Source organism: Giraffa tippelskirchi, chromosome 4, assembly GCF_054371585.1.
Source record: "Giraffa tippelskirchi isolate mGirTip1 chromosome 4, T2T-mGirTip1v1.2.pri, whole genome shotgun sequence".
NCBI classification, from domain to species: Eukaryota; Metazoa; Chordata; class Mammalia; order Artiodactyla; family Giraffidae; genus Giraffa; species Giraffa tippelskirchi.
In genome coordinates, this window is record NC_137278.1 from 202,115,968 (window position 1) to 202,142,891 (window position 26,924).

The following is a 26,924-nucleotide window of genomic DNA, read 5'->3' on the forward strand; positions in this document are numbered from 1 at the left end:
CCGCGGGCCCTCGGGCAGGCGGTCCTCGGCGCGCGCAGGTGCTCCGGCCGCTCCCGTTCTGAGCGCGCCCAGCCGGCCCCAGGCCCGGTGCACGCGCCCGGCTCTGGCGGCTGGAGGAGCGCGACCCGCGGCGCGAGGAGGAGGCCCGGTCCTGCCTTAGCCTCCTCTGCGCCCGGCTCCGCGGTCGCTATGGAAACCAGGCGCGCCCGAAAGGTGACACAGCGAGGCGCCCCAGGCCCTCCCGGCCTCTGCGGGGCGAGGCCAGGTCTGCTGTGGGGGGACTTCCCAGGCCGCACCCTCAGAACGTCTCCTCCACCCCCAACCAGACCCTCCCTTTCCCGTCCTCCTGGCCTCCTCCTTCGCCCCCTCTCCAGTCCCACCTCGGTCCGCTCGGTTCCGTGGAAATGCCGGCGCTTCTCCGGCCTCTTCCACGCGGAGACCCCAGGGGCTCTGGGTTGCTCAGCGACCTGCGCCTCTGCTGGGGTCCGGACCCCGCCTCACTCCGCACGAGCCCTGGATTGCAGCGGCCTGCGGACTGGAAAGCAATCTGCCAAGCCCTAAGGAAGGCAGATGGAAGGCTGGAGAGCTCGGAATAAATTCCTCGGCATTTGCTTATTATAATTGGAGCAGAAAGAAGCCTTAGCGATGATCGCGTCTTCAAGGATCGTTGGCTTCAGTAAGACATCCATCAAGCTGAGCGGTGGAGAGCAGAGCGACTCCAGCAGCACCCTCAGGACAGGGCTGATACCTCCAAGAGATACGGTTCCTGTGTGTCTCTGCTGCTGCCTGGTAATCCCGCCGTCCCTACCTCCTTTTCCTTTTTCTTTTTTTAATACCACCTTCTATCAGATTGTGTTAATACCTCAGGCCTTTTAAGGTCTGCATAGTATTCTGGAGCGCAAGTGTCCTATTTAATATTTATTTTATCTTTTGGCTTACCTGGGTCTTCGGAACTGCCAGCCTTGGCTTAGTTGCCCCTCCGCCTGTGGGATCTTTGTTCCCCGGCCAGGGATGGAACTTGTGTCGCCTGCATTGGAGGGTGGATTCTCAACCACTGGACAGTCAGGGCAGTCTCCCTCCCTCCTGCCTTGACTCTTCTGTTGTCCGCAACCATTAATGTAAGTTGCCCGAGCTCCAGGATCCCTTTGTGGCTCAGAGGTGGTCCGACTTATCACCTGGAGTCCTTCCTTCGTCTCAGCACTCCGCCTTCATGTCTATTCTACCTCAATCTGCAGGTGTTTTGCTCCAGTTCCAAAATAAGGGAAGGAAACACACTTTTATGGAGCTCTGACAATCTGCCTAGGCTATTCGTGGGTTATTTCATTTAATCCTTGGGTCAACCTGTGAGATTTTACATCACTGTTTTGTGAGCTAAGAACATAAGAACATGAAGAAGTTACTTACTTGTGTAACCTACACAGGTAGATCAAGGTAAAGCTGGAATTCCCACCCAGTTCTCTTTGACACCATAGTTGAAGGCAGGAGGCCATCTGAGGTTGGCCCCAGTGGGTATTAGGGAAAACTTCCTAGAATATCTAGAATCACTTATACTTTCTCCCACCTTTACATTCACTTATTTATTTCCAGTAAAGGCCCCTGGCTGGGGAACAGCTGCTCCAACAGCTCTGCACCCTCAGGAGCCACAGGAGCTCCAGGGACAGGGACTCCAGGAGAGACAGGGACCCATCTGCAGTTCTTGGTGCTGCCCATAGCAACTGGGCCATCCATGTGGTACAATGTGGACACTGGAGTCCATCCACTGGAAGATGGAGAGGGCCTGAGCTCTGCTCCCAGGGATGAGGGGCCCAGCAGCTGTGCCAATTTAGCTTGGAGACTTCTGCTGTCAAATCTCGGGTGGACTGTCCCAGGAAGGAGAGGTGTGTGGCCCTCCACAGGGCAGGAGCAAGGCTACTAGGGATGAAGGTCCTTGGAGCCAGCTCTCTGCTCAGTCTGAGGATTTCCCATCACTGCTGGTTCACAACAGGGTGATCTGCAAGTGAGCTCAGGAAAATGCAGGGTCCACACAGCCAAAGGCTTGGAGGAGGATACCCTTCATTCTCCAAGGCCATCCTCCACCCTGACGTGGGTGGCACTAGACACCTGCTTTGGGAAAGGTTGACTCTGTGACTCCCAGGTCCCTTTCAAATCAAAGATTCTGTGACTTGTCAGTGTCTGTTTCTCTTGTACTGCTATTTCACTCCAGTAGTATTCTGTTACTACAGTAAATAATGTTTTTAGTCCTTTTGACTCTTTGACTCCCAGAACAATTCAGAATGCTTCATACTATTAGAATACATATTTTTTAAAAAGCAAAAATTTTAATGAAAAAATTGAATCCAGGAAAAAGCGAGTTGCTACAGAATTCAGGCACTAAATTAAAAGCAAAGTTTGCTCCAGTGAAAGTCGCTCAGTCATGTTTGACTCTTTGTGACCCCATGGACTATACAGTCCATGGAATTCTCCAGGCCAGAATACTGGAGTGAGTAGCTGTTTCCTTCTCCAGGGGATCTTCCCAATCCAGGGTTCAAACCCAGGTCTCCCACATCTCAGGTGGATTCTTTACCAGCTGAGCTACCAGGGAAACCCAAGTTTGCTCCAAGTCTGGGCAAATAGAGGCAAGGGTTATTGGTTCTCACTGTTCAGGAAGGGAATGCCCACATTCCACTGGCCTCAACTTCCAACTGGGACTGAGAGGCCCAGAATGACAGAAGCAAGTTCTTCCTTTCATTTTATTTAATTTTTATTAAAACTTTTTAACGTTTACTTTTATGTATTTAGCTGCACTGGGTCTTCATTGTGGCATGCAGGGTCTCTCACTTGTGATGTGGGATCTAGGCCTCTGACCAGGGATCAAACCCCAGGCCCCTGCATTGGGAGCCCATAGTCTCAGCCACTAGACCCCAAGGGAGCCTCCTTCCCTGCCTTTGAACTTCAATAGCACGCATCGGAACATTTTATACAGTTGGTGCTTTGTGTGTTCTGATTGACTTGACTTACTTTTTTTTGCCATACCATGAGACTTATGGGATTTCAGTTCCCTAGCCAGGGATTGAACCTGGGTCACAGCAGTGAAAGCCCAGAATCCTAACCACTAGGCCACCAGAGAAATCCCTTTTATTGTTTGTTTGTTTTGTTTTTTACTTTCTTTTTTTCAAAATTTATTTATTTATTGGCTGTGCTGGGTCTTCGATGCTACAAGGGCTTTTTCTCCGGTCGCGGCAATCCAAGCCTGCTCTCTCCTTGCGGTTCTCACACTTCTCACTTCAGTGGCTTCTCTTGTTGATGTGCTACATGGGCTCTAGGGCGCTCGGGCCTAGTTGCTCTGTAGCACATGGGATCTTCCCGGGCCAAGGATCAAACCCGTGTCTCCTGCATTAGCAGGTGGATTCTTTACCACTGAGCCATTGGGGAAGCCCCTGTTTTTCACTTTTCTTAAAGATGGAATACGATGCTTTCTCCCCGGGGCCTGGTAGAAGCAGTGTCCTGGTCAGGCTCTCAGCCGTGGCTCTGAACTCACATGATACTGCTCCGGGGGAGGGTGCAAGGGGGGCTGGACCTGGCCTATAGTGGGCCCCAGGCTGCCGTGGTGGCGCCCACTGGTCCCTGCTCATGTTTTCCGAGCAGGTTTCCATCCTCAGTGTGTCTGTGCTGCAGAGCACAGCTGCTCCACACACAGGCCTGCCTCCCTCTGGATCTCTAGTCATACCCAGCAGTAACAAGAACCAACAGCGCTATTTCTCTTGCTTAGAACACAAGCCCCTGTTAGGTGCTCATCCTGCCGCTGCTCTATTAAGCAGTTACTTACTTCTCAGCTTTTTTTCCAAGTGAGGAAATAGAAGCAGACAGGCTCAGGGACCTGCTCAAGGTCACAAGCCCCACAGTGACCTTAGCGTTCTGGCTCTAGGTTTGTGCTCCCATCCACCATACCCCCTGCCCCTTGGCAGGTGTCTGTATGTACTTAATCAAGTCACCCAGGGACCAAGGTCCAAAGTGAGGTTTTCTTGGTGCAAAGACTCCTGGTGCTGTGTTCTCTGCCCACCTCTTTCCAGGCTCCTCTCTTCCCTGGAGACAGGCGCTGAGGTGGCCCTGTGTTTCCTTCCCCACCCAGCTTCCTGGGAGGGCTACTCTCCAGCCTGCCCTCAGCTCTGCTTGGCTCAGGGCTTTGGAATGAAAGACGCAAAACTGAGCTCCTAGGAGTGACTCACCTCTGCTTGGAGGGATTACAGCCGGCTTTCATGCCGTTTAGCCATTCCTTCTCCATTTTCCTAAAAATGCCAGATGGTCTATATTTTATTTTAAAATCAGCAGGGGAACTTTCCTGGTGGTCCAGTGGTTAAGAATCTGCCTTCCAATGCAGGGGATGTGGGTTTGATCCCTGGCCGGGAAACTAAGATCCTACATGCCACGGGGTAGCTAAGCCCATGCACCACAACTAGAAAATCCCCCACACGCAGCAATGAAGACCCAGCAAAGCTAAAAGAAAAAAAAAAAAAAGAGCAAATAGACTTTTTCATAGACTTTGCTTTGGGTGCTTATCAGCACGACCCATCCCTACACCTCCATCTCTCCCACTGTCCCGGGATCATTACAACCATCTGGGCAGGTACTGCAGCCCCTGAAGGCCTGGGTTGCTCTCCACCTGTGACCTGCAGCTAAACGCTTAATAGGAACCTCCTGATCCCACCGTCTCAGGCCATCTCAGGTCCAGTGGAACCGGGCCAGGATCAAGCCCTGGGTGTGGCTTCCAGGCCTGGGTCGGCAGGAGCAGGTCTGTGCCGGGTATCTCCTGCTTCTGCTCCTGGTAGACTCAGCTAAGCCCAAGGGCAAGAAGACACGGAGGGCGTGCCCACAGGAGGCGCGCCCTCTTGTGCAGTTTCCCACACAGCCAAGAGTCAGCCCTTTCTTCCGCTCAGACCAGCCAAGTCACTGGCACCAAGCACACTGTCTGGAGTCGTATGAATCTCATGCCCGTGAATGTTCTCTGTAGGAGGCTCCCAGGCTTGAAGCAACAAACAAGCAAGTCAATACTCTTCCTACCTGGACACAATGGGCCTGCGGGCCCGGGAGCAGCCAGGCTCCCCCGTGGACTCTGTCAAATCTGCTGAGACAAAGGCTAGATGGAGGCTGGACTTCAGGGGGTCACACAGAGGGCATCTGCTCTGTTACAGGGTGGCAGGAAGTGCAAGGACCATGGCTTCCTCTGTCCATGGGATTCTCCAGGCAAGAGTACTGGAGTGGGTAGCCATTCCTTTTCTCCAGGGGATCTTCCTGACCCAGGGATTGAACCTTTGTCTCCTGCATTACAGGAAGATTCTTTACCATCTAAACTTCTCTTTACCAGAGAAGCCCCATTGAGCGGGTTACTTCACCCAGGTTACTTCAAAAATGTCTTTAGACCTAAACTGAGAAGGTCTGGGCTTGAGTTCCAGCCAGATTATCTATTAACTGCATGGCCCTGAGCAAATCAATGAGCTTCTCCAAAACACAAATTTCGCTATCTGTCGAATGGGAACAGAAACATGTTTCCTTCACACAGGAGCACGTCAGGATCAAAAAACAGCACACAGGAAAACATTTTGTAAATTGTAATGTGCTCTGGAACTGTCAAGGGTCGTATAAAATGCTGTTTATTGCAGTTAACAATGACAGTTTCAGTAGTTTGTTCCTCTACTCAAGTTTTGACCAGAACAGTGTGAATAGTAAAAAATGGTGAGCTCTGATTTTCCCTCACCTTCTAGTTCATGTTCTGCTCCAGGCAGGCAGGAGCAGCAGGGACTGAGGGGGGGTTGGCACAGTGCAGACCTGCAGGGAGCACAACAGGTAGGAAAGAAACACGTGCCTGTGTACTCATCATGGTCAGGGGCTGGATCCTGACAGTCTTTAGGGTGGGCTGGAGGGGGCCAGCCCCCCGCAGAGCTGACCATCACTCAGTGGGAAGCACAGTGGATGCTGACCCACTGACAAGCCTCCCTGCCCTGGGCTGCTCAGAAAACCCTGGTCACCTCTACTCTGGATCTTGGCTGCAAGGACCTTGGAAGCAGCTCACTGGTGGACTTGGGATCTCTTCGGCATCCATAGCCCCGTGTGTTTCCATTCAGACTCCCAAGCAGGCAACACTGGCTCACAGAAAAGAAGCCTACATTTTGGGTATGAGAAGCTTCATCCTTTATGCATCCCAGTGCCTTTGTGTCCAGGACAAGAGTTCCAGCAGTAAGGATGCTGCTGTTGCTGTTACCAAACAAAGTTCATGTGCACAGTGAGGGCAAATAGAAAAATCGGAGTTTGGAGCAGAGGGATGCTTATTGCAGAGCCCAGCAAGAACAGGTGGCTTATGTTCAAAAACACCAAACTTCTCTATGATTTTGGGGGGGAAGGTTTTTGGGGTTTTTTTTTTAAGTATTTATTTATATGTATTTGGCTGCTCCAGGTCTTAGTTATAGCATGCAGGGTCTTCAATTTTCACTGCAGCATGCAGGATCTTTTAGTTGAGACATGTGGGACCTAGTTCCCTGTCCCTGCGTTGGGAGTGTGGAGTCTTAGCCACTGGACTACAGAGAAGTCCTGAAATGTATTTCTTAAATAATGAGACTTGAAAGTCAAGTCTTGATCCATGGGCTGTAGGATGGATGTTGTGCTAGCAGGCAGGAAAACAGCATTCATCTCATTGTACATCTCCCATCAGAGCTCCTGGGTGACCAGGTTCATTGTCACTGAGCAGTAATATTTTTGAAAGGAATCTCTTTTTCTGAGCAGTAGGTCTCCGCAGAGGGTTTAAAATGTTAATTGAACCTTGGAGTAAACAGAAGTGCTGTCATCCAGGCTTTGTTGTTCCATTTGTAGAGCACAGGCAGAGTAGATTTAGAATGGTTCTTAAGGGCCCTAGGATTTTTGGATTGTAAATGAGCATTGGCTTCAAATTCAAGTCACCAGCCACAATAGCCGCAACAAGAGAATCAGTCTGAAAAAAAAAAAAAGAGAGAATCAGCCTGTCCTTGAGGCTTTGAAGCCAGGCATTGACTTCTTGCTTGCTATGAAAGTCCTGGATGGCATTTTCTTCCAGTAGAGGCTATCTCATCTACATTGAAAATCTGTTGTTTGGTGTAGCCACTTTCATGAATGATCTGAGCTGGATCTTCTGGGTAAGCTGCTGCAGCTTCTGCATCAACATTTGCTGCTTCACATTGCACTTTTATGTTATGAAGATGGCCTCTTTCCTTAAGCCTCATGGACCAACCTCTACCAGCTTCAAACTTTTCTTCCACAGCTTCCTCATCTCTCTCACCATTCAGAGTGTTAAAGCTTTACTGTGGATTAGAGTTTTATTAAGGGAATGTTGTGGCTGGTTTCATCTTCTATCCAGACCACTCAGACTTTCTCCATATAAGCAGATATCATATCAAGTGTTTTCCTTACTTATCATTTGTGTGTTAACTGGACTTGCACTTTCAATTTCCTCTAAGAACTTCTCCTTTGCATTCACAACTTGGCTAGGATTCCCTGGTAGTGCAGTGGATAAGAATTTGCTGTCAATGCAGGGGACACAGGTTGGATCCCTGGTCCAGGAAGATTCCACGTGCCTCAGAGCAACTAAGTCTGTGCACCACAGCTACTGAGCCTGTGCTCTATAGCCCACAAGCCACAACTACTGAGCCTGCATGCACCAACCACTAAAGCCCAAACCCTAGAACCCGTTCTGTGAGACCACGGAAGCCACCACAGTGAGAAGCCCAAGCACCACAAGAAAGAGTAGCCCCTGCTTGCTGCAACTAGAGAAAGCTTGCACACAGCAACAGAGACCCAGAGCAAACAAAGCAAACAAAAAAACAACTTGGCTAACTGGTACAAGAGGCCCAGGTTTCAGCGTATCTCAATTTTCTTGCTTTCTTTTTCGTTCATGCTACATGGCATGTGGGATTGTAGTGCCTGACCAGGGGTTGAACCCATGCCCCCTGCAGTGGAAGTGTGGAATCTTAACTATTGGACCACCAGAAAAGTACCCCCATCTCAGCTTTTGACACGCCTTCCTCACTAAGCTTAATCATTTTTAACTTTTGATTTAAAGTGAGATGTGTGGCCTTTCCTTTCACTTGAACACTCATAGGCCTTTGTAGGGTTATTAATTAGCCTACACTCAATACTGTTCTGTTTCAGGGAACAGGAAGACCGAAGAGAGGAAGGGAGAGGAGGGAACAGCCAGTTAGTGGAGCAGTCAGAACACCCAGCATTTACTGATCAAGTTCATAGTCTTACACAGGTGGCCCAAATAGTTACAATAGTACCATAGGTCACCGTAACAAATGTAATTAAAAAGTTTGAATTATTGTGAGAATTGCCAAAGTGTAACACAGAGACACCAAACGAGAAAGTGCTGTTGGGAAAACAGTGCCAGCAGACTTGCTCAGGGCAGAGTTGCCACACACAGATCATCAATTTGTAAAAAAAACACAGTATCTATGAAGTACAATTAAGTGAAGCACACCAGAACAAGGAATGCATGCATTGCTAGGTTGTCAAAATTACAGAAAAGGAGAGAATTGTAAAAGCAGCAAAAGAAGAACAGCTTGTTATAAGGGGACTTCCCTGGTGGTCAAGTTGCTAAGACCCCATGCTCCCCATGCAGGGGGCCAGGTTCCATAGATCACCCATGCCACAACTAAGACCCAGTGCAGCCAAATAAATAAATGACTCTTAAGGAAAAAAAAAGATCGCGTTAAGTCTGATGGCAGCAGTTAACTCTGCAGAGGAGAAAGTGCACCCTTAGTGAATAGGAGAATGGAGCGCATGAGCTCACACTGAAGAAAGGGCAGTATGCACAGAGGTGGTAAAACTTTACAGTGGTGCAGAAAAGGCCAGGGGTGAGTGTGTGTGTGTGTGTTTGTGTGCGCGCACGCACGCACGTGTGTGTAAATTGCCAGAGACGCTGACTTTCGGAAAAAAAGACAAACTGTTTATCCAACAGTGATTGGGGTAGTAAGAATGTTGATTTTTCTTTCTGGAGGTGAGATTGTATATACACACATCCTTTGTGTCTTGTGTTTGTGTGTGTGTGTGCATGCTCAAGGATGTGGTTGGAAGCCCCTGTGCAGAGGGCAGAGGCTGGCTTGGGTGTGAAGAGTCCAGAATTGTAGTGAGAGGGGTTTGCTGTGTAACTGGGGGAAGGGTCAGTGAGAGATTGCTCAGGAGACTCTGAGCGGAGCGGGTAGACTCTCAAGCTTGCAGACGCAGGAGCAGAACGGGCAGTCTCTCAGTCTCTCCCGCACTTTCCTCCCAGCAGCTGTGCAAAGACTAACACGTGACCCTGCTAGCACAGCGCTGCAGCTTCTGACGGCATCAGGAGAAGGGCAGGGAAACAAAGGCCACAGGCACGGCCACGCCAGCTGCCAGGAGCCCCCGTCCCCACAGCGACACAGAAAAACAGCCGTGAGAATGCATCCAATGTCACTCTCCACCGGGGACCTCCCAGCCCCCACCTCGGGACTGAAGCACCAGACCCGGGAAACAGGCCGCTCCTCCATCTCTCCCTGGAAGGACAGATCCGGCTGGGCAGGGGGGATTCTGGGACCTGGGGTGGGGAAGTGGATGTTTAGGGAGAACCGATGACAGGACCCCGGGGACAGCTCAGCACAGCTCAGACCACGCTGCCAGCACAGCTCGTGTCCCTGTCTCGGTGCAATGCTGCTCCTGCCCCTGGGCTGGGTTCTGCCAGCAGGACTCCAGAAGAAAGCAGACCCACCTCCTCCCTCTCCTCACTTCTCCAGATCAGATCAGCCCTCCACCTCTCCCTCCTTTCTGCCTCAGGTCCTACACCCAGACCTCTGCTTAGATAACTTCAGACCCACTGCACACACTTCACATATTACCTTAAACCAGACGTTTTAACTTTCCTGGGGCTTGATTTAAAAAACAAACAAACAAAAAACACAACTTCTACCTTCTCTTTCTCTCAAGGATAAAATGGGGTTAAAAAAGTAACTAATGGGGACTTCCCTGGTGGTGCAGCAGACAGGAATCCTCCTGCCAGTGCAGGGGACACAGGTCCTGGTCCAGAAGATTCCACATGCTGCAGAGCAACTAAGCCCATGCACCACAACTACTGAGCCCGAGCTCTAGAGCCCAAGAGCCATAACCACTGAGCCTGAGTGCTGCAGCTACTGAAGCCTGTGCACCAAGAGCCTGTGCTCCCCAACAAGAGAAGCTTGTGCGCACAGCAAAGAGTGGTTCCTGCTTGCTACAGCTAGAGAAAGCTCGTGCACAGGAACGGAGACCAGCACAGCCAATAAATACACTAAAAATAATTTTTTTTAAAGATGGAGACACTTTTTTAGGAGGTTAGTCACTCTGCTGGGCCCTCACAGACAGGGGTGCTCAGGAGCCCCGCGGTCTCCCCAGAATGTCTTGATTAACCCTGACAGTGCTTTCCAGCAGAGAACACTGATTTCAGTGTTAAGTGATACAAAGAGCACAGGGCTTCCAGGTGGCTCCGTGGTAAAGAACTTGCCTGCCAATGGAGGAGATGCAAGAGATGTGGGTTCAATCCTTGGATTAGGAAGATCCCCTGGAGAAGGAAATGGAAACCCACTCCAGTATTCTTGCCTGAAGAATCCCATGGACAGAGGAGCCAGGCGGGCTACAGCACATGGGGTCGCAAAGAGTCGGACGCAACTGAGCATACACACACACACATAAGAGCACAAACTTGATGTGTAATCCTTCTGATCAAGAGGGAGGTGATAAACTATGTGTTAGTCTCTAGTCATGTCCCTTGACGCTCCTAGAACCCATTCTTTTCCTAAGGAGATTCGTTGCTTCTGTCCAAGGCAAACAGATGGGCTTTAGGCCCTCCTCCATTCACGAGCCAGGTGATCACTGCATGTTCTCAGGTCAGGCTGCTCCCACCCTCTCATCTCCCTCTCAACCTCTCCCCCATGTCCTCCCACTCACCTGCCTTCTCAACCTTCCAACCGAGTCCATCTTATTACACCTTTAATGAAACCTCTTCCTATTCTCCCTCATATTCCAGGTACTTCATTGCTTCATGTTTTAGAGGGTTTTTTAATCCACTCTTCTGTTTCGCTGCCACCCCTTGGCTTGGGGCATCACCTCAGGTGCCGACAGAGAAAGTGAGGGAAGAATGAGGCCGGTGGCCAGGTATGGCTGCACAGGTGGGACCCCGCGTGCAGCCCTACAGAACCCTCACGGGCCTCTCTCCCTCCAGTTCACAAATCTGGGCAAATGAGACCTGGGTCCCCGTGAACCTATCTTTCTTGTAGGCTATGACAAACATCTCTACTTTGAGTGGGTCACAAACACTAGGAGGACACAGGCAGGACAGCCACATTCATCTGACTTTCAAGAGATCTGACAGACCAGTGACAAGGAGCCGAGATAAGGCTGGACAGCAGGGCAGCAGGTACTGAGGCAGCCTTTTGGGAAGTGATTTCAGGAAACCCTGTACCAGCCTGGGGTCTGGAGATGTGGGCTGTGGGCTGCACCGTGTGTAACTGAGCATCACTGGGGAAACCTCCCAAATATTCCGTTTTCTCCTGGAGGGGCTGCAGGTGGCCGAGTGGGGAGGTAAAGGACTGAGATGGGAGAGTAGACCGGAAGGGGAGTCTGGAGAAACCATGACAGCATGAGATGGCACAGAGCCACGGCTCCAGGAAGGGCAGCAGGAGCCAGGACTGGCGCTGCCTTTTAGGGAAGCAGCCTTACCAGCAATTCCAGTTTAAAAAATAACTTTGCCAGCACAGATCAAGTCTTGGCTCCTTCTGCCTGGAACTATGATGAGGAACATGTCTTTGGGGTTCACCCCGCAAGTATCTCTGGCCCCTCCTTAGCCTTCTGGTGACGGGAGACAGCAGAGGCTCATGGGACCCTTTAGGTGGGGAAGGTCCCAAGGGCCTCGGTGGAAGTCTGGCCTCAGAGTTGGACGAGGCTGACAATTATTGATAACAAGACAGACTGTTCCTGGCACAAGAGCAGGAAGAATGTGGCCCCACCACCAGGGAGGAAGCTGTGGCTGCCTTTCAGCATGACCTTCCTGGTTATCTTCCCGCCAGAATCTCTCCCAATGTGTTATCCCACATGGTGTCGGGAAGACCGAAGCCAATTAAGATGGAAGGAAATGTCTTGTTTCAGAAGACACATTCACCGCACCCCACCCCACCCCTCTCCGAAAAGAACTAACAAAAATCCAGAAGCCCAGGGACTTCCCTGGTGGTCCAGTGGCTAAAACTCCAAACTCCCAATGCAGGGAGTCTGGGTTCGATCTCTGGTCAGGGAATTAGATCCCACACGTAGCAACTAAGATCTGGCATGGTAAGATAAAAATAAAAAAGAGCAAGCATCTCAGACTTAATGAGCTGGATTGCTTCCCACACTCCAAACCAACTTGATATCCTTGTCTTGTTCATCTCATTGAAGGAAAACCACTATTTACCAAGTCACTCAGGACAAAAGCGAAGAGTCATCCTTAATTCTGCTTTCTCTATGAATCCTCTCCGTTTCACCTTCAAAATGCATTTCACAATGGACCACAGCTAACTAACCCACCGCCTCCATCAGATCTAAACCACAGTCCTCTCTCTGCCTTGGACCACAACCCCTGCCTCTCTTCCTGTCTCCAACCTCGGCCCCTCTGGCCTGCTCCGTCCTCCATGGCAGCCCGAGTGATCTTTCTAAAACAGATACTGCATCATGTCGCTCTTCCCCTTAAAGATGTCTCCAGACTCCAGATCCGTATCTGTCCGCATCCTGCCAAGCCCTGCTTAACTGGCCTGTCTGCTCCCTGGGCACCTCCCACTCTCCTGTGGTCCACAGGGTCCCACCCACCTACTGGCCTTCCTCACATCCTCTCAATGTGCCCAACACTTTCCCTCCTTGGACATGCTCCTCCCGGGACTTGGTACCTCCTTGATCTCCGGGTGGCAACACACCCTCCAACACCTCCTCAGACGTGCCTAGCCAGCCAGCCCCTCCGGTCACTCTGCCCAGTTTTATGTGTGTCTCAGAGCACTTGTGAGCACGTGAAATCCTCTGGCATATTCACTCTTTGTCTGTCTCCAGCTGCCCCATCTCCCACCGCCACTCCAAACGGAAGGTCCTCCAGGCAGGGACCTGTCCGTTCACTGCGGTCCCCAGCCTGGAACGCAGCTTGGCCCCTAGTCGGGGCGGACATTGGGAGAGGATTCCAGCCCCCTTCCCACTCCTGCCCCCATGGCAATCCCTCCAGAGAGGAAGGGAGTCCCTGGGAAGTCCTTCTCGCCGCTAGGCCGGGTTCCATGGCCTCCTGCTTCCTCCTGTGTGGACCCCATTTGCTGGGTGTGGGTAAGCCACTAGCCCTCTTATGGCTGGGAAGAGGGTGGATGCCAAGAGTAGGGGCCAGCACTTCAGGGAAAACACGGGCCACAGCCCAGCTCCACAGCATCACAGCTTCATGACTCCAGCTGCATTTCATTAAAAGTGGGCTGGCTCACTGGAACCCAGACCCTGTGGCCAGTAGTCTGATTTCTGCCTCATTTTTGTTCTCCTCCAAGCTTCAATTAAGGGAGCAACAAAAGATCTCTATCATGAGCCATGTGTGATGATGATCTCATCAGCTAAGACAAATATTTTTTTCTGGTTGTATTTATAGAACCTTTCCTTGTTTCCTTGGACAACCCTAGCTGGCATTATCTTGATCGCTCTCTTTCCATCTAGATCGGTATCTGTGGGGGGCGGCTTTTTATCTGCTGCTCTTTGCTGCCTTGGATTTCTAAGTCCTCTGTTTTGCTTCTCAGCTTTCATCTGTGGGTCTCTTTTAAAATCAAACAGTTTGGAATTTCCAGTTACCAAGACAGTAACTAGAATAAATTTTAAAAAAATTAGACACCATTGGCTATGGATAAGCACTTGGCGATGGTTTCTCTTAGCAGTTATCTCAGTGCCTTCAGGGAGGAAAACTTGGTTCTCCTTTCCCCGTTCTGCCAGTCACATGTTTCCTGGCGACGGGCCTCCCTTCAGCCCCACTGGGTGGGAAGCGCAGCCCACCCCTGCAGCCCTGTGGACACACACCCTCTGTGGCTTGGAAATCTACGTGCCAGCAACGTTCTGGCTTTCTCAGGGGCCCATTTAACCTGGGTCCTGTCAGAGCCAGGAGAATAAGATGAGACCCTGTAAGCGGAGAGGGTGGGGAGTTAAGGGACCCCTATGTAGGCTGGAGACTGCCCTGCTGTCAGGGATGCGGGGGGCAGACAGTCCGGCCAACAGATCTGCCCTCGGAGCTCAACTTGGTGCCGCAACTTCTTAGCTAAAGGTGTGTTTGCCCTGTGGGGCGAAATGGTGTCTTTCCCGTGTCCCCACTCATGCACGAGCCATGTTGCCCTCAAGAAGGGGGACTACTTCTCCGGCTAGGGTCTGATTTGTGGGACTTTTAGTTCCCCAATCAGGGATCAAACCTGTGTTCCCTGCACTGGAAGGCAGATTCTTAACCACTCACCCACCAGGGAAATCCCAAGACCTCACTATTTTTACATACAGAACCCTGATGATCATACAGCATGCAAACAGGTATACCATGTATCAATGGCACTAAAATTTCTTTGGGGGAGTGACGATCAGGAAAAAGGTATTTAAAAACACTCTTTAAGTGTTTAAAGATATTGACACAAAGATTGAACAATATCATCTTAATCTTAGCTCTTGCCTTCCTCTCTCCTGATCAAAACTTGTCTTTCAGCAAAGAATCTAAAACACATTTCCTCTAATTTATATCTGATAAAAGTTTAAAATAGCATCTCTCATAGGGATATTTACTTACTAATAGCCCCAACACCGCTTTCTGATAAAAAGCCATGAAGATCTAGTTGTGGAATTGTAGCCTGGGCCAAGTAGGAGGAAGCTGCTTTCTGAGAAACTTGGATTTATTTATTGACTAGCTTTTTAAGTAAAAAAATTTGGACAAACTGTCTGCCAAAAGATCTTGTTTATAATCAATTTTAGATGTAAGAAGCTTCTTCTTGGGTATGCTTTAGAAATAGAAATATAGCCTCAGCCATAAAAAGGAAAAAAATTGGGTCATTTGTAGTGAACTGGATGAACCTACAGTCTGGCATACAGAGTGAAATGTCAGAAAGAGAAAAACAGTGTATATTAATGCATATGTATGGAATCCAGAACAATGGTACTGATGAGCCTATTAGCAGGGCAGGAATAGAGACCCAGACGTGGAGAATGGACTTGTGGACACAGCCGGGGAAGGAGAGAGTGGGACGAATTGAGAGAGTAGCATTGACATATATACATGACCATGTGTAAAATAGCTAGTGGGAAGCTGCTGTATAGCACAAGGAGCTCAGCTTGGTGCTCTGTGATGACCTAGAGGCAGATGAGTTACCAAGGTGGGGGGCTCAAGAGGGAGATGATATGTGTATGCATACAGTTGATTCAAGTTGTCCAGTATAACATTGTAAAGTGATTATATTCCAATTAAAAAATAATAAATAAAATATAGACAGTTCAAAAAAATAAAAAGAAAGAAATGTTGCAACTTCTAGGATCTTTTAATAGTCTTTCTGAAGTCAAGATAATTCTGAAAATTCCAGGGCTTGTGATCACATAGACCGAGGCCTTCTCAGTGTCCCTAAAATCAGAGCTTCCAGATTTGGTCACTTTTATTTTGCAAAAGACTTAACTAACCGAGTCAGAGGGGAGGGCAGTGGCGGTGCATGTGTGAGTGGGAAGGGGAGGGTGGAGGTCCATGTGCAGCAAGAGGCAGGGCTTTTCTCAGCCTCTTTCTTCAACCCTGTGCAGACCTTGCCACATGTGCACGATAGCTGGAGTTGCGTCCCTGAGATTCCCTGAATGAGCCCAACTTCCTCAAAGTCACCCTCCCACAGTTCTTGGCTTTAACTAGAATCTTACTAGTGACCTATGTCCAGTGTTGGCTTTAAAAGTAAGAAAGAGACTGGGAACAATTAGATAGGGTCTGCATAAAAACAAATAAAATAACTGGAAAACAGATCCTTTGCAGAATGCAGTTAGAACTGTTGACCTTGGACCAGGAAGGGCAGAGGAAGAGGTTATTTTGTGGGGACAAGTGATTAACTCTTCTCTTTCTTCTACCTTTTGGGATACAGATGGGGTATAAATAACATTCTCACTGCTGGGGATCAAATACAAGTAGCTGGGCTCGGTTTCGCGACGCAGAGACGTAGAGTGAATACAAGGGAAAAATCCCAGTGCATCGTTAGACACTGGTCCTTAGAGGGCTTGGTTTTGTTTCTTTTTCTGTAAATGTAGAAAAGGCAAGACACAGCGAGGTTGGTTTTCGAGAGTAGAGCTGGTTTGTGATTAGTAAGTACATGTGAACTAGGACCTTAGTAAGATCCTGTGGAAGCCAGAAAATGTACCCTCCCTCTTTTCTGAAAGATCCTGATTTTAGGACCAATTACTCTTGACTTTTCATTTCTGATGGTTAAAGGCATCCTGGTGAATGAGTGGGAGGAATGAGTCGTGTCCTAGACTTTGCTGTTTACTGACCTGCTGACCTCAGACAACACACAGCCTCCTCACAGGGTCACGTGTGATGACAAAGGCCTTCCTTCTTACTTAAGTTATTAAGACTATCAAGAGAAAAAAAAAAAATGACAGTGTTCTATAGAATGTTCAATGCTACACAAATATAGCAACTGTTATTAATTTGGATAAATTGTTCATTAGGCCTTGATCAAAGGTATTTCCAACTGTCAGTGTTGACCGATACTGATTCCCAGGTTTGAATCTCAAAACCTGTGAAATCCATCCATTCAAACGTCCTCCTGTCTGTCTACCCCGTCACCCCTCAGCTCAGAGAGTGCCTGCTAGGGGGCAGTTAGTGACGGGGACACGGCAGGGCACAGGCAGGAGGTGGAGCAGGGGTGCAGCATGGCGAGAGCTCTCATCAGGCCAACGGTGCCCAGGATCTCCCTGGAGGGCAGAGGGAGGGACACGTCCCAGAGGGGCTGGGTGCCAGTCCAGGCTCGGGCAGTAGGAGTTAGGCCCGCATACAAGAGTGAGGAGGGGGAGACCCCAGGCCAAGACTCAGAGCAGATGAAAGCTGGGTGAACTTGGGGAACTGCAAGTACACTTAAAGGACAGTTGCGGGGGTTGAAGGTTAGCTGCGAGCCACGTCCAGCGGACTAGTCCACCCAGCTAAGGGCTTCCCCTCTAGAGGAACAGAGAGCCACTGGGGGCTTTGAAAGAAATGCAGATGTGTCACTCCCGGTGCAGCTGAGGGGAGGGTGGAGGGGGCAGGGCTCCCAGGATGGAGGTGGTGCAGCAGTGCAGAAAGAAAGAGCTGGGGGCCAGAGGCTTATGCAATGCAAAGAGGTGGGGGCATCTGCGCAGCGGGAATCAGAGAAGAGAGAGCCAGAGGCGGAGGCGCAACAGTGCGTGGTGACCATCTCCTGGGGATGGCCCTTGAGAAAGGGAGCTGAAAGAGAATGGGGTGATGGTCTCCGACAGTGACAACCCAGGAGGCTTCCCCTCAGTTCAGTTCAGTTCAGTCGCTCAGTCGTGTCTGACTCTTCGCAACCCCATGGACCACAGCACGCCAAGCCTCCCTGTCCATCACCAACTCCCACAGTTTACTCAAACTCATCTCCATTGAGTCAGTGATGCCATCCAACCATCTCATCCTCTGTCGTTCCCTTCTCCTCCTGCCTTCAATCTTTCCCAGCATCAGGGTCTTCTCCCCTACAGCGTCTTAAAAAGGACGAAACACACAAAACCTAAAATCTACCCGCATCATCATTGGAGGTGTACTGAGAACCCTGAGTGTCCTGCTGCCCTCGTGGCTGTGGCTGTCCACCGGATGCTTCATCTTCAGAACTGAAACTCTGTCCCCACTGAACACAGACTCCCCACCCCCCGCCCCCACCGGGAGCCCAGCGACCACCTCTCTGCATTCAGTCTGTCTAAATATGACCATTTCAGCTCCTCACATAGATGGAGTCACACAGTGTCTGCCCTTTGTCACTGGCTCATTTCACTGAGCACAATGTCCTCAAAGTCCATCCACGTTGTAGCCTGCCTCACACTTTCCTTTCCTTTTAAGGCTGAATAGCATTCCTTTGTATATGCTCTTATCTCTTTGAAACTTTCAATCATGATCCATAATGCAGTATTGCTTCTGTTTTATGTTATGGTTGTTTGTTTTTTTTTTTCCCCACCACGTATCATGTGGAATCTTAGTTGCCTGACCAAGGATTGAACCCATACTGCCTGCGCTGAAAGGTAAAATCTTTAACCACTGGACCAGGAAGGAAGTCCCCATGCTGCTGCTACTGCTGCTAAGTCACTTCAGTCGTGTCCGACTCTGTGAGACCCCATAGACGGCAGCCTACCAGGCTCCCCCGTCCCTGGAATTCTCTAGGCAAGAACACTGGAGTGGGTTGCCATTTCCTTCTCCAATGCATGAAAGTGAAAAGTGAAAGTGAAGTCGCTCAGTCGTGTCCGACTCTGTGCGACCCCGTGTACTGCAGCCTACCAGGCTCCTCCATCCATGGGATTTTCCAGGCAAGAGTACTGGAATGGGGTGCCAGTCCCCATGGTCCATAATAAAAAGTTTATTTGGTTTCATGACCTAGTACACATGTGTGTATTATGTTACTGAAATATTATATTTTTAGTGTATATTATTTATAATAATACACAGACTAATAAGATCAACATTTCACCCCCAACCTACCCTTCCTACATGTGAAATACTGATATTTTGTTTCTATTCTGTTTCTTAAATATAAAGATTCTAGTCACAATGCTCCAAATCAGTCTCGTGACACACTAACCGGCTGTGATCCCGGGTCTGTGAACAGTTGGTCTGTCTGATGCTGACGCCAGCAAGGCTCCGTGGAGGGAGCACTAGGAGCTCAGTGCCAGAGCCGCCAATGCCGGAGGCCAGGCGGAAACCAGCTTCACCCATTTGTCTCTGTGATTGGCCTTTATTTCCAGCACCGTCTATCCAGCAAAGGTCCCAACTATTAGTTTATTTCTGGTGTAAATAGGGTAATTCATGAATTTGCTGCTTTTTCTTCCAATGGTTGCCAGCTGGCATGGGTTTTTGCTCTGGTTTATTCACTGCCAGTGGCCATTCCACTCCACTTTTCTATCCCTTGGGAGGGGGTGGTGGTGGAGTAAACTGCCCCTCTTCACACCCCACCCCGCCCATCTGATCTGGGAATCAGGAAAGCAGGACTTTGGCAGCAGGTGACTGGGGCCTCTGGGCCCTGCAGGGCTTCCAGAGGTGCAGCTGTTGCACAGCTGCAGGAAGGGTCCCCTGAGGGAGCGGCACTATCCAGGGGAGACGGGGGTTAGCCTCCAGTATGGACACCGGGGAGTGCCTGCCAAGAGAAGAGAGGAGGGTCCCAGAGCAACGGACATCAAGGGTCAGGCCTCCCATGTGTATCTGGGTACGGCTGTGGCAGCTGGCTATGGCGATGCTCGGAGAAGGCCCCGGGGGGCTCCACCCCAGCCTCCCCGCCATTCCTGTTCTACAGTAAGTGCCAGAAGAGCTTCACCCCTCCCACCTTATTAATTAGCTAATCTCTGTCGAGTTCCCAAAGGATGAGGTCAGAAAGATCACTGTCTCCATAGCAATGAAAACATCCATGGGATGGGAGAGAAATCAGAGGGAAGTTCCTGTATCCCTGAAGTTCACTGAGTACCACTGTGTGCCATTAGCTATGAAGGTGCCATGTGAACAAGACGCGGTTGCCTCTGAGCGTGCCCTGAGGATGTGCGGTGGGTGCGGGGGTGGGGGGCGGGCGGTGACCAGACCAAGGACTCCAAGTTGAGGACGTGGACTCTACAAAGGTCTGGTGGTGGGAAAGAGCTGGGCTCTTTCACTTTTCAGGAAGTGGAACTGAGGCTGTCCATGTCAGAAGTGTAGAACCGGTCAAGGGTTTGATGATCTTGGGTGATTGGGCTGCGGTGAGAGTCACAGAGAAACCAGGATGCCTCTGGACTTGGGCTGAACCATTGAGCACCAAAAAATATCTACAAAACACTCTGAGCTGGAGAGTCAACTAGATAAGAACTTGGGACTTTTATAACATGACTATATATGGTGCCTTATTTATTCAAGGTTCTATTACATCAGTGATTCTGTTTCCTCTTTGTAACGTAGTGAGGTCAGCCCAGTGGGCATTCACTTATCCTAATTCCTCTCTCCCACCCCACTCCCTTTCCTTGATAAAGGAGCTGAAGATCAGAGGGTGAGTGACTTGTCCTACATCAAGCAGAGAAAGAACCAGAACACCCTGACCCAGACTGGGGCTCTGTCCACCACCTTGGGTCACCTCTCCGGTCCAGACTCTCCTCTTGCCAGGCTTCTGAGAGCTAGCCCTGTGGGATGACCTGTAGATGACCCCACCTTGGGATGGGGTTGGAAGAAAGGACACCTGGGCTTCATGTGAGGGTCCTCAGAGGCCTCTGGATGCCACACAGTGTGACTGCCAGGCACCAAAAACTCGGTCCTCCCCAATCCGTTCCCCTCCCTCCCAGGGGTTACTGGCTCTGTCCCTCTGGGAGGGGCCCTCAGCACGGAGTGGGTGGTGTAGAAGCTTTGGTGTCAACGTTTACGGTTTGAATTTTGACTCTGGCGCTTGCTATCTGGCAACCTCAGGCAAGTTTCTTAAACTTTCTGAGCCTCAGTCAAATGGGACACCAATAAGCACCTGGCAGGATGGCTGGCACGGTTAAGCTTGGGTCATGGTCTGGCCTCGGGAAGGGGAGAAAGAGTTCATAGCCTCTGCCGTTTCATCTGTGGGTCCTCCCTGCCTGCTCTCTGCTGAAGGCCGAGCAGAGGTTACCCCTGGACCCAGGGCAGCCAGAACACTGGAGCCCTTGTTCTGGGATCCTGGGGGCTCATGGTATGCCTCAGGGCATCCTGTCCCAGTGACTCACCTCCTTCAGAGGGAGCTGTCCCAGCTCAGACTGGCCAACTGACCGCACAGACCAAAAATATCTCCAGTGAATGGAACTCGGATCCCAGGAAGCCCACAGCCAGCCCTGAGGGTGGAATTTCAGGTCAGGAAGGGCTTCCCAGGGTCTCGCACTCACCCCTAACCCTGACCCCACACAGACATGCCTGCTGTGAAAGTCTATGCAAACCTTGAGCACATCAAGGAGGCGCTTGTATGGAAGCTAACTTCCTTGACCACCCCCCACCCTGCCTGCAAGAGCTCTCCAGGGCAGGACTGACCCGAGTCCCCCCACTCCCTCTAAATGCTGTTCTTCTCAACCTCTGTGCTTTGCTTGCACAAATCTTAATTTCTCAAACTGAGTTTATTGCTTGCCCCTAGACCGTCTCTGAGGTTTTGTGACCCCTCTTTGGTTCAGGGGGATCTGGGGTGGACAGAGACAAGGCCCAACTGACATGATTTGGTGCGGGTGCCAGCCGCCAACACTCTCCTGACCCAGGAGAAGGGAAAGGGAAGGCCAACATCCATGGACACAGGTGCCCTCTTTTTGGTAATCCGGAAAGTCACTAGTATTTTCTCAGCCAAACAGGTCCGGAAGGGGAGCCCCAGGGTAGGGAGTGGCAAGATGTGGGGGTGATGACTGGGTGGGGCCGGGGAAGGCAGAGGGAGCCCTGAGAGTGTGGGTGAAGTCGAGTTTCCAAGAGGTGAAGTGTTAGTTGGCCTAGAAAACTGAGATTCTGCCTTACTTCTTTTTTTTAAACACTTATTTGGCTGTGCCAGGTCTTAGTGGCGGCATGTGGTATCTTATCTGGTTCCCTGACCAGAGATCGAGCCCAGGCCCCCTGCACTGGGAGCACAGAGTCCCACCCACTGGACTACCATGGAAGCCCTCTGCCTTAGTTCTTTATTTGACCTCACTCATTAGGCCAACGGATCATGGCCACTAATTCATTTAACAAACATGATCACCTCACTGGCTTTGGAGTTGGAAGTACAGAAAAAAAAAAACCAATCTGGCTCTCTGCCCTGGAGTTAATTGTTTCTGTGGGGGATTCCCAGAAGTGAACAGATGGCTCATCAGTCTGATACAGTACAGGCAAGTCAGTCCGATACAATACAGGCAAGTCTGCTAAATCTACGTGAGGCTGGGGTTGGGGACAGGGAGGAATTCAGGAAAATCTTCCCCGAGGAGGTGACAACTGTGCTGAGCCCCGGGGGTGAGCATGTCCAGGAGAAAGAAAGAGCCCACAAGAAGAGGGAATAGCTACTCAAGGCCCAGGTTGGCGAGAGCAGGGTTGGTCAGGAAGCTGTCTTGGAGCTGGACGTGAGAGCTGAGGCTGAGGAGGTGGGCAGGGTAGGGTCCCGCAGGTGGTGGCAGGCTGCTTTCGGCAGAGGGGATGGACCCACCTGGCATTCAGGAGTCTCCAGTGAGGTCCGTGTATCCAGGGACCGAAGCCCCCGTCGTCCCTGCACCCGGTCCCAGAGCCCCGGTTCAGAGGCAGCTGGGCCATCGTGTGGCAGAGAGCAGAGCTTCTTCACTCAGACAGCTTGGACGCAGAGGTCCTCAACCTTTCTGTCACCAACGACTGGTTTCCTGGAAGACAATTTTTCCCTGGACAGAGTGGAGGTGGGGGTCAGGGGGAAAGGTTTAAGTGCATTGCATGTATTGTGCAATTTCTTTCTACTATTATTACATCAGCTTCACCTCAGATCATCAGACATTAGATTCCAGAGGTTGGGGTCCCCTGGAGAGGGTTAAGTCTTCTTACTGTATACTAAGACCACCATGCTGAAGTCGAGATTTCTTCACTGTTCTTGACAGTGGGCATCCACTGGGCAGGGCAGGGTCTGCAGGTTGGTTCAACCTGGATGCAGGTTGCACTCAGGGCAGGAAGTAAGGCGCAGCCCTGATCTACGTGCAATGACCATGTGGCTGGGAGGCAGGGGACAGGCTGGAGGAGAGGTGGCTGGGATCCAGGCTCATGGTGGACCTGCTGGGTCTCCCACATCCGAGCAGGTGAGCAACCTCTCTGTGACCGCTTTGTCCTACCTCTGAGAATAAAACGACCTGACACCCCTCCCTAGGGAAGCCGCTGGACATCCTGCTGCCCCTGATTGGGCAGGCGCCCTGCTGCCTGCTGCCATGGGCCGGCTGGGACTGCCACGTGCTCTGAGTGCATTCTGACCTACCAGGGTTCCCTCAGACTCCAGTAGAAAGGGAATGGTTGGGATGAGACCCCTCCGAGGTGCTTACTGTAGGCTTACAGCTTGTGCTGCTTTCCAGAAACTGGTGGTCGGGCCGACTGACTGTCTTGGGGGCAGGGTCTTCATGAGCCCCCCGGGGCAGAGTGTGGCTTGCAGCCAGCTGCCATCCTGAGGCCCACAGACCTGTAATGGGCCCATCGGGAGGCGGGCAGTCCCAGCTCCTGGGACCAGAACAGACCCCCAAACTCTGCTCCCCATCCTCATGCTCTCCTCCCTTCTCACGCTTCTCCCTGGCCTCCTCTTTCAGTCCCTCTCTCTTCCATCCTCCACCCCACCTCTCTCACACCCTCCACACTCTTACCTCTGCCTTCTCTGCAGCCACTCACGGGCTGTGGTGTTAAAGGTGCAGGAAGCCCCTAAACACTATGTGTTGCCTGATGGCTTTCCCACGCTCTCTCCCCAGGAACTTGGACCAGTTCCTCGGCTGGGCGCGGCCCTGAGGGCGCCGTCCCCCTGCAGTTTGTGTCATTTGATGGGGGTGACTTTCAGGTGAAAAGAGCTCTCTCGGGAGTCACTTCAGTTTCAACATGGGACTCAAAAGCCTTCAAAGCAAAGAGCCTTTTAGGGGAAGATGCTGGTCCCTGGAGGAGACCATGTCCTGGACTGGACTCTGAAGCTGACACAGGAGGAAAACGGGCAGGGAACAACCTTTGGAAGAATGACACAGTCACAGGACACGACATAAATGGAGAGAACCAACGAGGTCCAAGATGGTGGGTGAGACTTTCACTAGACCTTGAGCCTCAGAGTAAGCTCATCTTAATATATCAGCAAGGGGCGCCACGACAGTTCCAAGACCAACCATAAAAAGTCAACAAGTGGGCCCACGGCCCAATTCCTGGAAATCCCCATTCCTTGCTCCAAATAGCTGGAATACGCCTCCCACTCAGTAGCATATGAAATTGCCCAAGCCTATGAAAACTGACAACCCCGATACCTGGCTGCTGCTCTCGCTTTCTGAGATGGCCCACACTCTGTCTGTGGAGTGTGTTTCTCTCTAAATAAATCCACTACTTACCTAGCACTTTGTCTCTTACTAAATTCTTTCCACGATGAGACATCAAGAACCTGAGCTTCTTTAAGTCCAGAGACCAGGTGCAACCTCAGTTAAAAGACCGTGGGTTCAAGTCCCCCATAACTGTGGGTTACGCAGTTTCAAACCTCATGGATGGAGTCCACATCACTGAGCTCCAGAACCTTCGGACATGGAGACCGGAAGTCTCCTTCCCTCCAATCTCACCATCTACTACCCCCACACAACCACACCTGCGGCAGGCTGATGATCCAAGCAAGTCAGTTTGCCAGCCTTGCTCTGAGAGTTCTCCCGTTTGCCTGCTGACACTCAGCTCCCCGCTCTGCCAGGAATCCTTCCCTGTCACCCAACTCAGGGACACCTCTCCTCGCCTCCCCAAACTCTTTTGGAAGTCTGTTCCCTCATCTGGCTCTTTACATCACATAACATCAAACCACTGCTCAAAAACAACAGCTCTGTTAGGACTGGAATGAAGTGCATGCTTCTCATCGTTAGACAGCTCTTCAGGCATGATTTGACCTGGCCTCGTTCTCGGACTTGTTTCTTCCTGCTCTTGCCCTCACCCGGGCCCTTTCAGCCTCACCAAGTCCATCTCAAGACCCTGCACCTGCTGTTCCCTCTGCTCCGAGGACTTGTCCCCCAGACAACCAGAGCTCCCAGAACGTAAATCTACGGGAGCAGAGGCTTTGCTTTTGCGATCCTCCCCATCAGATTCCGAGTGCCTGGCACGTGGCAGGTGGTGGGTGACAGTACTGGATGTAACCCAGCAGTAAATAATACGCTGCCTGGCACCATCCCCTCATGTGGCTGCCCTCCCCCATCGTTGCATCCTGCCCAGCGTCCAGCCCAGGTCCTCCAGCGGGGTTGCTTTTAGAAATGTTTGTGGACAGAACGGGAAAGAGTCCTTTCATGCCTTTCCCACCAGGCAGGCTTGGCTGCCTCTGGGGCAGGAAAGGAGTAACCCTCGTCCTCCCGGCTCATCCTGGGCTCAGCGGTCAGCCCAGTCCCTGGAATGTCGCTCTGGGGCAGCAGAGCTTCCTCCACTCAGATTCTTTTCCCAGTGCTGCCAGCATCGCCTTCCGAGCTGATCGGACTCAGAGAAAGGGTACTGACCTCCTAGAACAGCATGCACCTAATTGTAGGAGGAAACAGGACTCTGCTGAGCTACGGGGAGATCTGGAGGGATTTACCGAGGCCATGGCTTTGCCTGCTGTGTTTCAAGCCCAGGCAGACGATTAGGTGATGGAGTTAAATATTCCAAACTTACCTCATCCTCCCCCTCTCTCCCTCTCTCAAGGGGGAACATTCGGTTCCTCCTCCCCAACCCAGTCCTTCTCCATATTTGGGGATCTGGAATGGGCAACAGGGGCACGGCCGTCCCCTCTCCATGTCTGCCGGGAGCTGTAGTTTCCCCACCAGTGCCGGCCAGTGAGTGGGCTGTCCCTTCTCAGCAGGGTGCCATTCGGAGGCTCACCTTCTGGTCTCAGGTCTCTGGGGATGGTTTCTGTTGTGGCTCCATCTCCCCACCTGTAAACTCAGATAATTATCTCTTTCCCTAACTGCCAGATTGTTTGTTGGGAGGGGTAATTAGTCAGCATTCAGTAAGTGCTTTGAGCTCATGCCAGTGAGGAATGCTTTATAAATAAAAATTTTTATCTTTAAAGACGAAAACACTAATTTCGATTGCCCAATTCCCTCCACAAACCAACCCTTTGCCTACAATGCCAAAAAGATGCTGTTTAATTCCTTGTATGAGCCTTCCACCCACCCTGCCCTGCATCTCATTCCACTTTGTCTCATCATTTCTAATTTCATATCCCCGAGAATAAATGCTCTCGCTCTCTCTCCTCTCTGAAAAGAGTGGAGGAGATAGACAGCTGTGCCCTGCCCTGAAAGCACAGGCAAGTCACCACAGAGGGATGGATTGGGCCTGCTCTGAGCTCAAGACTGCTGCCTGAGCGTGGTGAAGAGTTCAGTCTCTCTGCCTCTCTGCACAAGGCCGACCTTTGCTCCCTCTGAAGAAGGGACAGAAGTTTCAATGCAGCAGGAAGGAATTTTTAAACGTTTTTTTTTTTTAGTTGTACCACTTGGGTTGCAGAATCTTAGTTCCCTGACCAGTGCAGAGCCCTAACCACTGGACCACCAGGGAAGTCCCCGAAAGATCTTAATAAGAACCCCTTCTCCAGAGACTTGAGAGAAGACCTCTTCCGCCCAGGAAAGGGACTCATCCTATCAGGAAGGCAGTGGCTTAGAGTAAATGGCTAGAATCCTGGCCCTGGGACTTGAGGCAAGTGGCTCACCCCAGCCTTGGTTCCCTCCTCTGTGAAGAGGAGATGACACCCAGGTCAGAGTTTTGTCAAGTGCTGCCCAAGGGGAGGCTTGAGCCAGACAAGTCTGGACTAGAATCCCGCCAGGGTCTGCTGTGGACATGTGACTTCTCTGATCCTCAGGCGAATTCTCTCTAGATGGGGATAATGAGACCATGTGAGGACCTCTCACAGAGCCTGGCACGGAGCTTCTCAGTAAACACCCCCGTGACTGTTATCAGCGCCTTGCATGCGCCGAGTCCTGACTCTCATCGCACTGTGATTACCTGTCTCACTTCTCATCACCTCATTTTGTGATAACAAAGTAACGTAAAAGTGTGTCCCAAACTGTATAGTACTACACTTTACAGCTTAATGATG

The 26,924-nt window shown here is 50.9% G+C and overlaps 1 protein-coding gene and 2 long non-coding RNA genes across 4 annotated transcripts in view; 1 reads left to right on the forward strand and 2 right to left on the reverse strand.

Moving 5' to 3' along the window:
- The window catches only part of MICAL3 (microtubule associated monooxygenase, calponin and LIM domain containing 3), a 150,745-nt gene extending 150,426 nt beyond the window's left edge, over positions 1–319 (reverse strand). For both annotated transcript variants that reach the window (XR_014082092.1, XM_081589957.1), the window contains exon 1: positions 1–319. The gene's annotated coding sequence lies outside the window, so the exon portion shown is untranslated.
- LOC145545450 (uncharacterized) lies at positions 183–24,223 on the forward strand. Its single transcript, XR_014082096.1, has 4 exons — positions 183–265; positions 631–789; positions 18,764–18,988; positions 23,608–24,223. It is a non-coding gene; the product is annotated as an uncharacterized LOC145545450 (long non-coding RNA).
- LOC145545448 (uncharacterized) lies at positions 5,614–25,462 on the reverse strand. The gene is made up of 5 exons (XR_014082093.1): positions 25,428–25,462; positions 23,506–23,852; positions 22,347–22,551; positions 20,923–21,027; positions 5,614–6,958 (listed from the first exon to the last, which is right to left on the reverse strand). It is a non-coding gene; the product is annotated as an uncharacterized LOC145545448 (long non-coding RNA).
- Between the last annotated feature and the right edge of the window lie 1,462 nt (positions 25,463–26,924).